This window comes from Ambystoma mexicanum, chromosome 2p (genome assembly GCF_040938575.1).
Source record: "Ambystoma mexicanum isolate Mex_15411 chromosome 2p, UKY_AmexF1_1, whole genome shotgun sequence".
Lineage (NCBI taxonomy): Eukaryota > Metazoa > Chordata > Amphibia > Caudata > Ambystomatidae > Ambystoma > Ambystoma mexicanum.
Window position 1 is genome coordinate 1,494,889,273 of NC_090923.1, and position 19,267 is coordinate 1,494,908,539.

Genomic DNA, 19,267 nt, shown 5'->3' on the forward strand with positions numbered 1-19,267 from the left:
CCAAACCTGAGATCCTACCTCTAACATGAAATGTGATATCCAACTCCTTCCCCTTGCAAACCTGAGAGCCTTCCTATAGCATGAGATGTGATATCGAAGTATTTCCCATTCCAATCCTGAGACCCTTCCTATAACATGAGATGTGATATCCAACTCCTTCCCATTCCAACCTGAGACCCTTCCTATAGCATGAGATGGGATATCCAACTACTTCCAAATCCAATCCTGATACCCTTCCGATAGCATGAGATGTGATATCGCAATCCCTCTAATACCAAACCTGAGATCCTTCCTATAACATGAGATGTGATATCAAAATCCTTCCCCTTCCAAACCTGAGACCCTCCCTTTAGCATGAGATGTGATATCCAACTCCTTCCCATTCCAATCCTGAGACCCTTCTGATAGCATGAGATGTGATATTCAATGCCTCTAATACCAAACCTGAGATCCTACCTCTAACATGAAATGTGATATCCAACTCCTTCCCTTTCCAAACGTGAGAGCCTCCCTATAGCATGAGATGGGATATTCAAGTCCTTCCCATTCCAATCCTGAGACCCTTCCTATAGCATGAGATGTGATATCTCAATGCTTCTAATACCAAACCTGAGACCCTTCCTATAACATAAGATGGGATATCCAACTCCTTCCCATTCCAATCCTGAGACCCTTCCTATAGCATGAGATGTGATATCCAACTCCTTCCCATTCCAATCCTGAGACCCTTCCTATAGCATGAGATGTGATATCCAAATCCTTCCCATTCCAATCGTGAGACCCTTCCTATAGCATGAGATGTGATATCCAAAACCTTCCCTTTCCAAAACTGAGAGCCTACCTATAGCATGAGATGTGATATCCAACTCCTTCCCATTCCAATCCTGAGACCCTTCCTATAGCATGAGATGTGATATCTCAATGCTTATACCAAACCTGAGACCCTTCCTATAGCATGAGATGTGATATCCAAATCCTTCCCATTCCAATCCTGAGACCCTTCCCATAGCATGAGATGTGATATCCAAATCCTTCCCCTTCCAAACCTGAGACCCTCCCTTTAGCATGAGATGTGATATCCAACTCCTTCCCATTCCAATCCTGAGACCCTTCTGATAGCATGAGATGTTATATCTCAATGCCTCTAATACCAAACCTGAGATCCTACCTCTAACATGAAATGTGATATCCAACTCCTTCCCCTTCTAAACCTGGGAGCCTTCCTATAACATGAGATGTGATATCGAAGTGCTTCCCATTCCAATCCTGAGACCCTTCCTATAACATGAGATGTGATATCCAACTCCTTCCCATTCCAATCCTGAGACCCTTCCTATAGCATGAGATGTGATGTCTCAATGCTTCTAATACCAAATCTGAGATCCTTCCTATAACATGAGATGTGATATCCAACTCCTTCCCATTGCAATCTTGAGACCGTTTCTATAGCATGAGATGTGATATCTCAATGCTTATACCAAACCTGAGACCCTTCCTATAGCATGAGATGTGATATCCAAATCCTTCCCATTCCAATCGTGAGACCCTTCCTATAGCATGAGATGTGATATCTCAATGCCTCTAATACCAAACCTGAGATCCTACCTCTACAATGAAATTTGATATGCAACTCCTTCCCCTTCCAAACCTGATAGCCTTCCTATAGCATGAGATGTGATATCCAAGTCCTTCCCATTCCAATCCTGATACCCTTCCTATAACATGAGATGTGATATCCAACTCCTTCCCATTCCAACCTGAGACCCTTCCTATAGCATGAGATGGGATATCCAACTCCTTCCAAATCCAATCCTGATACCCTTCCGATAGCATGAGATGTGATATCCCAATGCTTCTACAAAACCTGAGACCCATACCATGGCATGAGATGTGATATCAAACTCCTTCCCATTCCAATCCTGACACCCTTCCTATAGCTTGAGATGTGATATCCAACTCCTTCCCATTCCAATTCTGAGACCCGTCCTATACCATGGGACTTGATATATCAATGCTTCTCATACCAAACCTGAGACCGGTCCTATAACATGAGATGTGATATCCAAATCCTTCCCCTTCCAAACCTTAGACCCTTCCTTTATCATGAGATGTGATATCCAAGTCGTTCCCATTCCAATCCTGAGACCCTTCCTATAGCATGAGATGTGATATCTCAATGCTTCTAATACCAAACCTGAGACCCTTGCTATAACATGAGATGTTATATTCAAGTCCTTCCCATTCCAATCCTGAGACCCTTCCTATAGCATGAGATGTGATATCTCAATGCTTCTAATATCAAACCTGAGACCCTTCCTATAATGAGATGGGATATCCAACTCCTTCCCATTCCAATCCTGAGACCCTTCCGATAGCAGAGATGTGATATCTCAATGCTTATACCAAACCTGAGACCCTTCCTATGGCATGAGATGTCAAATACAACTCCTTCCGATTCCAATCCTGAGACCCTTCCTATAGCATGAGATGTGATATCTCAATGCTTCTAATAATAAACCTGAGATCCTTCCTATAACATGAGATGTGATATCCAACTCCTTCCCATTCCAAACCTGAGACCCTTCCGATTGCATGAGATGTGATATCAAACTCCTTCCCATTCCAATCCTGAGACCCTTCCTATACCATGAGATGTGATATCTCAATGCTTCTAATACCAAACCTGACACCCGTCCTAAAACATGAGATGTGATGTCCAAATCCTTCCCCTTCCAAACCTGAGATCTTTCCTTTAGCATGAGATGTGATATCCAACTCCTTCCCATTCCAATCCTGAGACCCTTCCTATACCATGAGATGTGTAATCTCAATGCTTCTAATACCAAACCTGACACCCGTCCTAAAACATGAGATGTGATGTCCAAATCCTTCCCCTTCCAAACCTGAGATCTTTCCTTTAGCATGAGATGTGATATCCAACTCCTTCCCATTCCAATCCTGAGACCCTTCCTATACCATGAGATGTGATATCTCAATGCTTCTAATACCAAACCTGACACCCGTCCTAAAACATGAGATGTGATGTCCAAATCCTTCCCCTTCCAAACCTGAGATCTTTCCTTTAGCATGAGATGTGATATCCAACTCCTTCCCATTCCAATCCTGAGACCCTTCCTATAGCATGATATGTGATATCACAATTTTTCTAATACCAAACCTGAGATCCTTCCTATAACATGAGATGTGTATCCAACTCCTTCCCATTCCAAACCTGAGACCCTTCCTATAGCCTGCGATGTGATATCTTAATGCTTCTAAAACCAAACCTGAGAACCATCCAATAACATATGTGAAATCCAAATCCTTCCCTTTCCAAACCTGAGACCCTTCCGATAGCATTAGATGTGATATCTCAATGCTTCTAAAACCAAACATGAGAACCATCCTATAACATGAGATGTGAAATCCAAATCCTTCCCTTTCCAAACCTGAGACCCTCCCTATAGCATGAGATGTGATATCTAAGTCCTTCCCATTCCTATCCTGAGACCCTTCCGATAGCAGAGATGTGATATCTCAATGCTTGGACCAAACCTGAGACCCTTCCTATGGCATGAGATGTGATAGCCAACTCCTTCCCATTCCAATCTTGAGACCCTTCCTATAGCATGAGATGTGATATCTCAATGCTTCTATCAAACCTGAGTCCCTTCCTTTAGCATGAGATGTGATATCCAACTCCTTCCCATTCCAATCCTGAGACCCTTCCTATAGCATGAGATGTGATATTTGAAAGCTTCTAATACCAAACCTGGGACCCGTCCTATAACATGAGATATGATATCCAAATCCTTCCCCTTCCAAACCTGAGACCCTTCCTTTAGCATGAGATGTGATATCTCAATGTTTCTAATAAAAAACCTGAGACTCTTCCTATAGCAAGAGATGTGATATCCAAATCCTTCCCATTCCAATCCTGAGACCCTTCCTATAACATGAGATGTGATATCTCAATGCCTCTAATACCAAACCTGAGATTCTTCCTATAACATGAGATGTGATATCTCAATGCTTCTAATACCAAACCTGAGACCCTCCCTTTAGCATGAGATGTGATATCCGACTCCTTCCCATTCCAATCCCGAGACCCTTCTGATAGCATGAGATGTGATATCTCAATGCCTCTAATACCAAACCAGAGATTCTTCCTATAACATGAGATGTGATATCTCAATGCTTCTAATACCAAACCTGAGACCCTCCCTTTAGCATGAGATGTGATATCCGACTCCTTCCCATTCCAATCCTGAGACCCTTCTGATAGCATGAGATGTGATATCTCAATGCTTCTAATACCAAACCTGAGACCCTTCCTATAACATAAGATGGGATATCCAACTCCTTCCCATTCCAATCCTGAGACCCTTCCGATAGCAGAGATGTGATATCTCAATGCTTATACCAAACCTGAGACCCTTCCTGTGGCATGAGATGTCATATCCAACTCCTTCCCATTCCAATCCTGAGACCCTTCCTATAGCATGATATGTGTTATCACAATTTTTCTAATACCAAACCTGAGATCCTTCCTATAACATGAGATGTGTATCCAACTCCTTCCCATTCCAAAACCTGAGACCCTTCCTATAGCATGAGATGTGATATCTTAATGCTTCTAAAACCAAACCTGAGAACCATCCAATAACATATGTGAAATCCAAATCCTTCCCTTTCCAAACCTGAGACCCTTCCTATACCATGAGATGTGATATCTCAATGCTTCTAATACCAAACCTGAGACCCGTCCTAAAACATGAGATGTGAGATCCAAATCCTTCCCCCTCCAAACCTGAGAACCTTCCTATAGCTTGAGATGTGATATCAAACTCCTTCCCATTCCAATCCTGAGATAGCTTGAGATGTGATATCCAACTCCTTCCCATTCCTATCCTGAGACCCTTCCGATAGCAGAGATGTGATATCTCAATGCTTGTACCAAACCTGAGACCCTTCCTATGGCATGAGATGTGATATCCAACTCCTTCCCATTCCAATCCTGAGACCCTTCCTATAGCATGAGATGTGATATCTCAATGCTTATACCAAACCTGAGACCCTTCCTATAGCATGAGATGTGATATCCAAATCCTTCCCATTCCAATCCTGAGACCCTTCCTATAGTATGAGATGTGATATCTCAATATCTCTAATACCAAACCTGAGATCCTTCCTTGAACATGAAATGTGATATCCCATTCCTTCCCTTTCCAAGCCTGAGAGTCTACCTATAGCATGAGATGTGATATCCAAGTCCTTCCCATTCCAATCCTTAGACACTTCCTACAACATGAGATGTGATATCTCAATGATTCTATTACCAAACCTGAGACCCGTCCTATAACATGAGATGGGATATCCAACTCCTTCCCATTTCAATCCTGAGAAACTTCTGATAGCAGAGATGTGATATCTCAATGCTTAGACCAAACCTGAGACCCTTCCTATAACATGAGATGTGATATCCAACTCCTTCCCGTTCCAAACCTGAGACCCTTTCTATAGCAAGAATCTAATATCCAACTCCTTCCCATTCCAATCCCGAGACCATTCCTATAGCATGAGATGTGATATCTCAATGCTTCTAATACCAAACCTGAGATCCTTCCTATGACATGAGATGTGATATCCAACTCCTTACCCTTGCAAACCTGAGAGCCTTCCTATAGCATGAGATGTGATATCGAAGTATTTCCCATTCCAATCCTGAGACCCTTCCTATAGCATGAGATGTGATATCCAAATCCTTCCCATTCCAATCGTGAGACCCTTCCTATAGCATGAGATGTGATATCCAAAACCTTCCCTTTCCAAAACTGAGAGCCTACCTATAGCATGAAATGTGATATCCAACTCCTTCCCATTCCAATCCTGAGACCCTTCCTATAGCATGAGATGTGATATCTCAATGCTTATACCAAACCTGAGACCCTTCCTATAGCATGAGATGTGATATCCAAATCCTTCCCATTCCAATCCTGAGACCCTTCCTATAGCATGAGATGTGATATCCAAATCCTTCCCCTTCCAAACCTGAGACCCTCCCTTTAGCATGAGATGTGATATCCGACTCCTTCCCATTCCAATCCCGAGACCCTTCTGATAGCATGAGATGTGATATCTCAATGCCTCTAATACCAAACCAGAGATTCTTCCTATAACATGAGATGTGATATCTCAATGCCTCTAATACCAAACCTGAGACCCTCCCTTTAGCATGAGATGTGATATCCTACTCCTTCCCATTCCAATCCTGAGACCCTTCTGATAGCATGAGATGTGATATCTCAATGCTTCTAATACCAAACCTGAGACCCTTCCTATAACATAAGATGGGATATCCAACTCCTTCCCATTCCAATCCTAAAACCCTTCCGATAGCAGAGATGTGATATCTCAATGCTTATACCAAACCTGAGACCCTTCCTGTGGCATGAGATGTCATATCCAACTCCTTCCCATTCCAATCCTGAGACCCTTCCTATAGCATGATATGTGATATCACAATTTTTCTAATACCAAACCTGAGATCCTTCCTATAACATGAGATGTGTATCCAACTCCTTCCCATTCCAAAACCTGAGACCCTTCCTATAGCATGAGATGTGATATCTTAATGCTTCTAAAACCAAACCTGAGAACCATCCAATAACATATGTGAAATCCAAATCCTTCCCTTTCCAAACCTGAGACCCTTCCGATAGCATTAGATGTGATATCTCAATGCTTCTAAAACCAAACATGAGAACCATCCTATAACATGAGATGTGAAATCCAAATCCTTCCCTTTCCAAACCTGAGACCCTTCCTATAGCTTGAGATGTGATATCAAACTCCTTCCCATTCCAATCCTGTGATAGCTTGAGATGTGATATCCAACTCCTTCCCATTCCAATCCTGAGACCCTTCCTATACCATGAGATGTGATATCTCAATGCTTCTAATACCAAACCTGAGACCCGTCCTAAAACATGAGATGTGAGATCCAAATCCTTCCCCCTCCAAACCTGAGAACCTTCCTATAGCTTGAGATGTGATATCAAACTCCTTCCCATTCCAATCCTGAGATAGCTTGAGATGTGATATCCAACTCCTTCCCATTCCTATCCTGAGACCCTTCCGATAGCAGAGATGTGATATCTCAATGCTTGTACCAAACCTGAGACCCTTCCTATGGCATGAGATGTGATATCCAACTCCTTCCCATTCCAATCCTGAGACCCTTCCTATAGCATGAGATGTGATATCTCAATGCTTATACCAAACCTGAGACCCTTCCTATAGCATGAGATGTGATATCCAAATCCTTCCCATTCCAATCCTGAGACCCTTCCTATAGTATGAGATGTGATATCTCAATGCCTCTAATACCAAACCTGATATCCTTCCTTGAACATGAAATGTGATATCCCACTCCTTCCCTTTCCAAGCCTGAGAGTCTACCTATAGCATGAGATGTGATATCCAAGTCCTTCCCATTCCAATCCTTAGACACTTCCTACAGCATGAGATGTGATATCTCAATGATTCTATTACCAAACCTGAGACCCGTCCTATAACATGAGATGGGATATCCAACTCCTTCCCATTTCAATCCTGAGAAACTTCTGATAGCAGAGATGTGATATCTCAATGCTTAGACCAAACCTGAGACCCTTCCTATAACATGAGATGTGATATCCAACTCCTTCCCGTTCCAAACCTGAGACCCTTTCTATAGCAAGAATCTAATATGCAACTCCTTCCCATTCCAATCCCGAGACCATTCCTATAGCATGAGATGTGATATCTCAATGCTTCTAATACCAAACCTGAGATCCTTCCTATGACATGAGATGTGATATCCAACTCCTTCCCCTTGCAAACCTGAGAGCCTTCCTATAGCATGAGATGTGATATCGAAGTATTTCCCATTCCAATCCTGAGACCCTTCCTATAACATGAGATGTGATATCCAACTCCTTCCCATTCCAACCTGAGAACCTTCCTATAGCATGAGATGGGATATCCAACTACTTCCAAATCCAATCCTGATACCCTTCCGATAGCATGAGATGTGATATCTCAATCCCTCTAATACCAAACCTGAGATCCTTCCTATAACATGAGATGTGATATCAAAATCCTTCCCCTTCCAAACCTGAGACCCTCCCTTTAGCATGAGATGTGATATCCAACTCCTTCCCATTCCAATCCTGAGACCCTTCTGATAGCATGAGATGTGATATTCAATGCCTCTAATACCAAACCTGAGATCCTACCTCTAACATGAAATGTGATATCCAACTCCTTCCCTTTCCAAACCTGAGATCTTTCCTTTAGCATGAGATGTGATATCCAACTCCTTCCCATTCCAATCCTGAGACCCTTCCTATAGCATGATATGTGATATCACAATTTTTCTAATACCAAACCTGAGATCCTTCCTATAACATGAGATGTGTATCCAACTCCTTCCCATTCCAAACCTGAGACCCTTCCTATAGCCTGCGATGTGATATCTTAATGCTTCTAAAACCAAACCTGAGAACCATCCAATAACATATGTGAAATCCAAATCCTTCCCTTTCCAAACCTGAGACCCTTCCGATAGCATTAGATGTGATATCTCAATGCTTCTAAAACCAAACATGAGAACCATCCTATAACATGAGATGTGAAATCCAAATCCTTCCCTTTCCAAACCTGAGACCCTCCCTATAGCATGAGATGTGATATCTAAGTCCTTCCCATTCCTATCCTGAGACCCTTCCGATAGCAGAGATGTGATATCTCAATGCTTGGACCAAACCTGAGACCCTTCCTATGGCATGAGATGTGATATCCAACTCCTTCCCATTCCAATCTTGAGACCCTTCCTATAGCATGAGATGTGATATCTCAATGCTTCTATCAAACCTGAGTCCCTTCCTTTAGCATGAGATGTGATATCCAACTCCTTCCCATTCCAATCCTGAGACCCTTCCTATAGCATGAGATGTGATATTTGAAAGCTTCTAATACCAAACCTGGGACCCGTCCTATAACATGAGATATGATATCCAAATCCTTCCCCTTCCAAACCTGAGACCCTTCCTTTAGCATGAGATGTGATATCTCAATGTTTCTAATAAAAAACCTGAGACTCTTCCTATAGCAAGAGATGTGATATCCAAATCCTTCCCATTCCAATCCTGAGACCCTTCCTATAACATGAGATGTGATATCTCAATGCCTCTAATACCAAACCTGAGATTCTTCCTATAACATGAGATGTGATATCTCAATGCTTCTAATACCAAACCTGAGACCCTCCCTTTAGCATGAGATGTGATATCCGACTCCTTCCCATTCCAATCCCGAGACCCTTCTGATAGCATGAGATGTGATATCTCAATGCCTCTAATACCAAACCAGAGATTCTTCCTATAACATGAGATGTGATATCTCAATGCTTCTAATACCAAACCTGAGACCCTCCCTTTAGCATGAGATGTGATATCCGACTCCTTCCCATTCCAATCCTGAGACCCTTCTGATAGCATGAGATGTGATATCTCAATGCTTCTAATACCAAACCTGAGACCCTTCCTATAACATAAGATGGGATATCCAACTCCTTCCCATTCCAATCCTGAGACCCTTCCGATAGCAGAGATGTGATATCTCAATGCTTATACCAAACCTGAGACCCTTCCTGTGGCATGAGATGTCATATCCAACTCCTTCCCATTCCAATCCTGAGACCCTTCCTATAGCATGATATGTGTTATCACAATTTTTCTAATACCAAACCTGAGATCCTTCCTATAACATGAGATGTGTATCCAACTCCTTCCCATTCCAAAACCTGAGACCCTTCCTATAGCATGAGATGTGATATCTTAATGCTTCTAAAACCAAACCTGAGAACCATCCAATAACATATGTGAAATCCAAATCCTTCCCTTTCCAAACCTGAGACCCTTCCTATACCATGAGATGTGATATCTCAATGCTTCTAATACCAAACCTGAGACCCGTCCTAAAACATGAGATGTGAGATCCAAATCCTTCCCCCTCCAAACCTGAGAACCTTCCTATAGCTTGAGATGTGATATCAAACTCCTTCCCATTCCAATCCTGAGATAGCTTGAGATGTGATATCCAACTCCTTCCCATTCCTATCCTGAGACCCTTCCGATAGCAGAGATGTGATATCTCAATGCTTGTACCAAACCTGAGACCCTTCCTATGGCATGAGATGTGATATCCAACTCCTTCCCATTCCAATCCTGAGACCCTTCCTATAGCATGAGATGTGATATCTCAATGCTTATACCAAACCTGAGACCCTTCCTATAGCATGAGATGTGATATCCAAATCCTTCCCATTCCAATCCTGAGACCCTTCCTATAGTATGAGATGTGATATCTCAATATCTCTAATACCAAACCTGAGATCCTTCCTTGAACATGAAATGTGATATCCCATTCCTTCCCTTTCCAAGCCTGAGAGTCTACCTATAGCATGAGATGTGATATCCAAGTCCTTCCCATTCCAATCCTTAGACACTTCCTACAACATGAGATGTGATATCTCAATGATTCTATTACCAAACCTGAGACCCGTCCTATAACATGAGATGGGATATCCAACTCCTTCCCATTTCAATCCTGAGAAACTTCTGATAGCAGAGATGTGATATCTCAATGCTTAGACCAAACCTGAGACCCTTCCTATAACATGAGATGTGATATCCAACTCCTTCCCGTTCCAAACCTGAGACCCTTTCTATAGCAAGAATCTAATATCCAACTCCTTCCCATTCCAATCCCGAGACCATTCCTATAGCATGAGATGTGATATCTCAATGCTTCTAATACCAAACCTGAGATCCTTCCTATGACATGAGATGTGATATCCAACTCCTTACCCTTGCAAACCTGAGAGCCTTCCTATAGCATGAGATGTGATATCGAAGTATTTCCCATTCCAATCCTGAGACCCTTCCTATAGCATGAGATGTGATATCCAAATCCTTCCCATTCCAATCGTGAGACCCTTCCTATAGCATGAGATGTGATATCCAAAACCTTCCCTTTCCAAAACTGAGAGCCTACCTATAGCATGAAATGTGATATCCAACTCCTTCCCATTCCAATCCTGAGACCCTTCCTATAGCATGAGATGTGATATCTCAATGCTTATACCAAACCTGAGACCCTTCCTATAGCATGAGATGTGATATCCAAATCCTTCCCATTCCAATCCTGAGACCCTTCCTATAGCATGAGATGTGATATCCAAATCCTTCCCCTTCCAAACCTGAGACCCTCCCTTTAGCATGAGATGTGATATCCGACTCCTTCCCATTCCAATCCCGAGACCCTTCTGATAGCATGAGATGTGATATCTCAATGCCTCTAATACCAAACCAGAGATTCTTCCTATAACATGAGATGTGATATCTCAATGCCTCTAATACCAAACCTGAGACCCTCCCTTTAGCATGAGATGTGATATCCGACTCCTTCCCATTCCAATCCTGAGACCCTTCTGATAGCATGAGATGTGATATCTCAATGCTTCTAATACCAAACCTGAGACCCTTCCTATAACATAAGATGGGATATCCAACTCCTTCCCATTCCAATCCTAAAACCCTTCCGATAGCAGAGATGTGATATCTCAATGCTTATACCAAACCTGAGACCCTTCCTGTGGCATGAGATGTCATATCCAACTCCTTCCCATTCCAATCCTGAGACCCCTCCTATAGCATGATATGTGATATCACAATTTTTCTAATACCAAACCTGAGATCCTTCCTATAACATGAGATGTGTATCCAACTCCTTCCCATTCCAAAACCTGAGACCCTTCCTATAGCATGAGATGTGATATCTTAATGCTTCTAAAACCAAACCTGAGAACCATCCAATAACATATGTGAAATCCAAATCCTTCCCTTTCCAAACCTGAGACCCTTCCGATAGCATTAGATGTGATATCTCAATGCTTCTAAAACCAAACATGAGAACCATCCTATAACATGAGATGTGAAATCCAAATCCTTCCCTTTCCAAACCTGAGACCCTTCCTATAGCTTGAGATGTGATATCAAACTCCTTCCCATTCCAATCCTGTGATAGCTTGAGATGTGATATCCAACTCCTTCCCATTCCAATCCTGAGACCCTTCCTATACCATGAGATGTGATATCTCAATGCTTCTAATACCAAACCTGAGACCCGTCCTAAAACATGAGATGTGAGATCCAAATCCTTCCCCCTCCAAACCTGAGAACCTTCCTATAGCTTGAGATGTGATATCAAACTCCTTCCCATTCCAATCCTGAGATAGCTTGAGATGTGATATCCAACTCCTTCCCATTCCTATCCTGAGACCCTTCCGATAGCAGAGATGTGATATCTCAATGCTTGTACCAAACCTGAGACCCTTCCTATGGCATGAGATGTGATATCCAACTCCTTCCCATTCCAATCCTGAGACCCTTCCTATAGCATGAGATGTGATATCTCAATGCTTATACCAAACCTGAGACCCTTCCTATAGCATGAGATGTGATATCCAAATCCTTCCCATTCCAATCCTGAGACCCTTCCTATAGTATGAGATGTGATATCTCAATGCCTCTAATACCAAACCTGATATCCTTCCTTGAACATGAAATGTGATATCCCACTCCTTCCCTTTCCAAGCCTGAGAGTCTACCTATAGCATGAGATGTGATATCCAAGTCCTTCCCATTCCAATCCTTAGACACTTCCTACAGCATGAGATGTGATATCTCAATGATTCTATTACCAAACCTGAGACCCGTCCTATAACATGAGATGGGATATCCAACTCCTTCCCATTTCAATCCTGAGAAACTTCTGATAGCAGAGATGTGATATCTCAATGCTTAGACCAAACCTGAGACCCTTCCTATAACATGAGATGTGATATCCAACTCCTTCCCGTTCCAAACCTGAGACCCTTTCTATAGCAAGAATCTAATATCCAACTCCTTCCCATTCCAATCCCGAGACCATTCCTATAGCATGAGATGTGATATCTCAATGCTTCTAATACCAAACCTGAGATCCTTCCTATGACATGAGATGTGATATCCAACTCCTTCCCCTTGCAAACCTGAGAGCCTTCCTATAGCATGAGATGTGATATCGAAGTATTTCCCATTCCAATCCTGAGACCCTTCCTATAACATGAGATGTGATATCCAACTCCTTCCCATTCCAACCTGAGACCCTTCCTATAGCATGAGATGGGATATCCAACTACTTCCAAATCCAATCCTGATACCCTTCCGATAGCATGAGATGTGATATCTCAATCCCTCTAATACCAAACCTGAGATCCTTCCTATAACATGAGATGTGATATCAAAATCCTTCCCCTTCCAAACCTGAGACCCTCCCTATAGCATGAGATGGGATATTCAAGTCCTTCCCATTCCAATCCTGAGACCCTTCCTATAGCATGAGATGTGATATCTCAATGCTTCTAATACCAAACCTGAGACCCTTCCTATAACATAAGATGGGATATCCAACTCCTTCCCATTCCAATCCTGAGACCCTTCCGATAGCAGAGATGTCATATCTCAATGCTGATACCAAACCTGAGACCCTTCCTATGGAATGAGATGTCATATACAACTCCTTCCCATTCCAATCCTGAGACCCTTCCTATAGCATGAGATGTGATATCTCAATGCGTATACCAAACCTGAGACCCTTCCTATAGCATGAGATGTGATATCCAACTCCTTCCCATTCCAATCCTGAGACCCTTCCTATAACATGAGATGTGATGTCTCAATGCTTCTAATACCAAACCTGAGATCCTTCCTATGGCATGAGATGTCATATAAAACTCCTTCCCATTCCATTCCTGAGACCCTTCGTATAGCATGAGATGTGATATCCAACTCCTTCCCATTCCAATCCTGAGACCCTTCCTATAGCATGAGATGTGATATCCAAATCCTTCCCATTCCAATCGTGAGACCCTTCCAATAGCATGAGATGTGATATCCAAAACCTTCCCTTTCCAAAACTGAGAGCCTACCTATAGCATGAAATGTGATATCCAACTCCTTCCCATTCCAATCCTGAGACCCTTCCTATAGCATGAGATGTGATATCTTAATGCTTATACCAAACCTGAGACCCTTCCTATAGCATGAGATGTGATATCCAAATCCTTCCCATTCCAATCCTGAGACCCTTCCTATAGCATGAGATGTGATATCCAAATCCTTCCCCTTCCAAACCTGAGACCCTCCCTTTAGCATGAGATGTGATATCCAACTCCTTCCCATTCCAATCCTGAGACCCTTCTGATAGCATGCGATGTTATATCTCAATGCCTCTAATACCAAACCTGAGATCCTACCTCTAACATGAAATGTGATATCCAACTCCTTCCCCTTCTAAACCTGGGAGCCTTCCTATAACATGAGATGTGATATCGAAGTGCTTCCCATTCCAATCCTGAGACCCTTCCTATAACATGAGATGTGATATCCAACTCCTTCCCATTCCAATCCTGAGACCCTTCCTATAGCATGAGATGTGATGTCTCAATGCTTCTAATACCAAATCTGAGATCCTTCCTATAACATGAGATGTGATATCCAACTCCTTCCCATTGCAATCTTGAGACCGTTTCTATAGCATGAGATGTGATATCTCAATGCTTATACCAAACCTGAGACCCTTCCTATGGAATGAGATGTCATATACAACTCCTTCCCATTCCAATCCTGAGACCCTTCCTATAACATAAGATGGGATATCCAACTCCTTCCCATTCCAATCCTGAGACCCTTCCGATAGCAGAGATGTGATATCTCAATGCTGATACCAAACCTGAGACCCTTCCTATGGAATGAGATGTCATATACAACTCCTTCCCATTCCAATCCTGAGACCCTTCCTATAGCATGAGATGTGATATCTCAATGCGTATACCAAACCTGAGACCCTTCCTATAGCATGAGATGTGATATCCAACTCCTTCCCATTCCAATCCTGAGACCTTTCCTATAACATGAGATGTGATGTCTCAATGCTTCTAATACCAAACCTGAGATCCTTCCTATGGCATGAGATGTCATATAAAACTCCTTCCCATTCCATTCCTGAGACCCTTCGTATAGCATGAGATGTGATATCCAACTCCTTCCCATTCCAATCCTGAGACCCTTCCTATAGCATGAGATGTGATATCCAAATCCTTCCCATTCCAATCGTGAGACCCTTCCAATAGCATGAGATGTGATATCCAAAACCTTCCCTTTCCAAAACTGAGAGCCTACCTATAGCATGAAATGTGATATCCAACTCCTTCCCATTCCAATCCTGAGACCCTTCCTATAGCATGAGATGTGATATCTTAATGCTTATACCAAACCTGAGACCCTTCCTATAGCATGAGATGTGATATCCAAATCCTTCCCATTCCAATCCTGAGACCCTTCCTATAGCATGAGATGTGATATCCAAATCCTTCCCCTTCCAAACCTGAGACCCTCCCTTTAGCATGAGATGTGATATCCAAATCCTTCCCATTCCAATCGTGAGACCCTTCCTATAGGATGAGATGTGATATCTCAATGCCTCTAATACCAAACCTGAGATCCTACCTCTAAAATGAAATTTGATATGCAACTCCTTCCCCTTCCAAACCTGATAGCCTTCCTATAGCATGAGATGTGATATCCAAGTCCTTCCCATTCCAATCCTGATACCCTTCCTATAACATGAGATGTGATATTCAATTCCTTCCCATTCCAACCTGAGACCCTTCCTATAGCATGAGATGGGATATCCAACTCCTTCCAAATCCAATCCTGATACCCTTCCGATAGCATGAGATGTGATATCCCAATGCTTCTACAAAACCTGAGACCCATACCATGGCATGAGATGTGATATCAAACTCCTTCCCATTCCAATCCTCACACCCTTCCCATAGCTTGAGATGTGATATCCAACTCCTTCCCATTCCAATTCTGAGACCCGTCCTATACCATGGGACTTGATATCTCAATGCTTCTAATACCAAACCTGAGACCGGTCCTATAACATGAGATGTGATATCCAAATCCTTCCCCTTCCAAACCTTAGACCCTTCCTTTATCATTAGATGTCATATCCAAGTCGTTCCCATTCCAATCCTGAGACCCTTCCTATAGCATGAGATGTGATATCTCAATGCTTCTAATACCAAACCTGAGACCCTTGCTATAACATGAGATGTGATATTCAAGTCCTTCCCATTCCAATCCTGAGACCCTTCCTATAGCATGAGATGTGATATCTCAATGCTTCTAATACCAAACCTGAGACCCTTCCTATAATGAGATGGGATATCCAACTCCTTCCCAATCCAATCCTGAGACCCTTCCGATAGCAGAGATGTGATATCTCAATGCTTACACCAAACCTGAGACCCTTCCTATGGCATGAGATGTCAAATACAACTCCTTCCGATTCCAATCCTGAGACCCTTCCTATAGCATGAGATGTGATATCTCAATGCTTCTAATAATAAACCTGAGATCCTTCCTATAACATGAGATGTGATATCCAACTCCTTCCCATTCCAAACCTGAGACCCTTCCGATTGCATGAGATGTGATATCAAACTCCTTCCCATTCCAATCCTGAGATAGCTTGAGATGTGATATCCAACTCCTTCCCATTCCAATCCTGAGACCCTTCCCATACCATGAGATGTGATATCTCAATGCTTCTAATACCAAACCTGACACCCGTCCTAAAACATGAGATGTGAGATCCAAATCCTTCCCCTTCCAAACCTGAGATCTTTCCTTTAGCATGAGATGTGATATCCAACTCCTTCCCATTCCAATCCTGAGACCCTTCCTATAGCATGATATGTGATATCACAATTTTTCTAATACCAAACCTGAGATCCTTCCTATAACATGAGATGTGTATCTAACTCTTTCCCATTCCAAACCTGAGACCCTTCCTATAGCCCGAGATGTGATATCTTAATGCTTCTAAAACCAAACCTGAGAACCATCCAATAACATATGTGAAATCCAAATCCTTCCCTTTCCAAACCTGAGACCCTTCCGATAGCATTACATGTGATATCTCAATGCTTCTAAAACCAAACATGAGAACCATCCTATAACATGAGATGTGAAATCCAAATCCTTCCCTTTCCAAACCTTAGACCCTCCCTATAGCATGGGATGTGATATCTAAGTCCTTCCCATTCCTATCCTGAGACCCTTCCGATAGCAGAGATGTGATATCTCAATGCTTGGACCAAACCTGAGACCCTTCCTATGACATGAGATGTGATATCCAACTCCTTCCCATTCCAATCCTGAGACCCTTCCTATAGCATGAGATGTGATATCTCAATGCTTCTATCAAACCTGAGTCCCTTCCTTTAGCATGAGATGTGATATCCAACTCCTTCCCATTCCAATCCTGAGACCCTTCCTATAGCATGAGATGTGATATTTCAAAGCTTCTAATACCAAACCTGGGACCCGTCCTATAAAATGAGATATGATATCTCAATGCTTCTAATACCAAACCTGAGACCTTCCCTTTAGCATGAGATGTGATATCCGACTCCTTCCCATTCCAATCCTGAGACCCTTCTGATAGCATGAGATGTGATATCTCAATGCTTCTAATAAAAAACCTGAGACTCTTCCTATAGCAAGAGATGTGATATCCAAATCCTTCCCATTCCAATCCTGAGACCCTTCCTATAACATGAGATGTGATATCTCAATGCCTCTAATACCAAACCTGAGATTCTTCCTATAACATGAGATGTGATATCTCAATGCTTCTAATACCAAACCTGAGACCTTCCCTTTAGCATGAGATGTGATATCCGACTCCTTCCCATTCCAATCCTGAGACCCTTCTGATAGCATGAGAATGATATCTCAATGCCTCTAATACCAAACCAGAGATTCTTCCTATAACATGAGATGTGATATCTCAATGCTTCTAATACCAAACCTGAGACCTTCCCTTTAGCATGAGATGTGATATCCGACTCCTTCCCATTCCAATCCTGAGACCCTTCTGATAGCATGAGAATGATATCTCAATGCCTCTAATACCAAACCAGAGATTCTTCCTATAACATGAGATGTTATATCTCAATGCTTCTAATACCAATCCTGAGACCCTTCTGATAGCATGAGATGTGATATCTCAATGCTTCTAACACCAAACCTGAGACCCTTCCTATAACATAAGATGGGATATCCAACTCCTTCCCATTCCAATCCTGAGACCCTTCCGATAGCAGAGATGTGATATCTCAATGCTTATACCAAACCTGAGACCCTTCCTGTGGCATATGTGATATCCAACTCCTTCCCATTCCAAACATGAGACCCTTCCTATAGCAAGAGTGTAATATCCAACTCCTTCCCATTCCAATCCTGAGACCATTCCTATAGCATGAGATGTGATATCTCAATGCTTCTAATACCAAACCTGAGATCCTTCCTATGACATGAGATGTGATATCCAATTCCTCCCCATTCCAAACCTGAGAACCTTCCTACAGCATGCGATGTGATATCTCAATGCTTCTAATACCAAACCTGAGACCAGTCCTATAACATGAGATTGGATATCCAACTCCTTCCCCTTCCAAACCTGAGACCCTTCCTATAGCATGAGATGTGATATCCAACTTCTTCCCATTCCAATCCTGAGACCCTTCCTATAACATGAGATGTGATGTCTCAATGCTTCTAATACCAAACCTGAGATATTTCCTATAACATGAGATGTGATATCCAACTCCTTCCCATTCTAATCCTGAGACCCTTCCTATAGCATGAGATGTGCTATCTCAATGCTTATACCAAACCTGAGACCCTTCCTAAAGCTTGAGATGTGATATCCAACTCCTTCCCATTCCAATCCTGAGACCCTTCCTATACCATGAAATGTGATATCCAACTCCTTCCCATTCCAACCTGAGACCCTTCCTATAGCATGAGATGGGATATCCAACTCCTTCCAAATCCAATCCTGATACCCTTCCGATAGCATGAGATGTGATATCCCAATGCTTCTACAAAACCTGAGACCCATACCATGGCATGAGATGTGATATCCAAGTCCTTCCCATTCCAATCCTGATACCCTTCCTATAACATGAGATGTGATATCCAATTCCTTCCCATTCCAACCTGAGACCCTTCCTATAGCATGAGATGGGATATCCAACTCC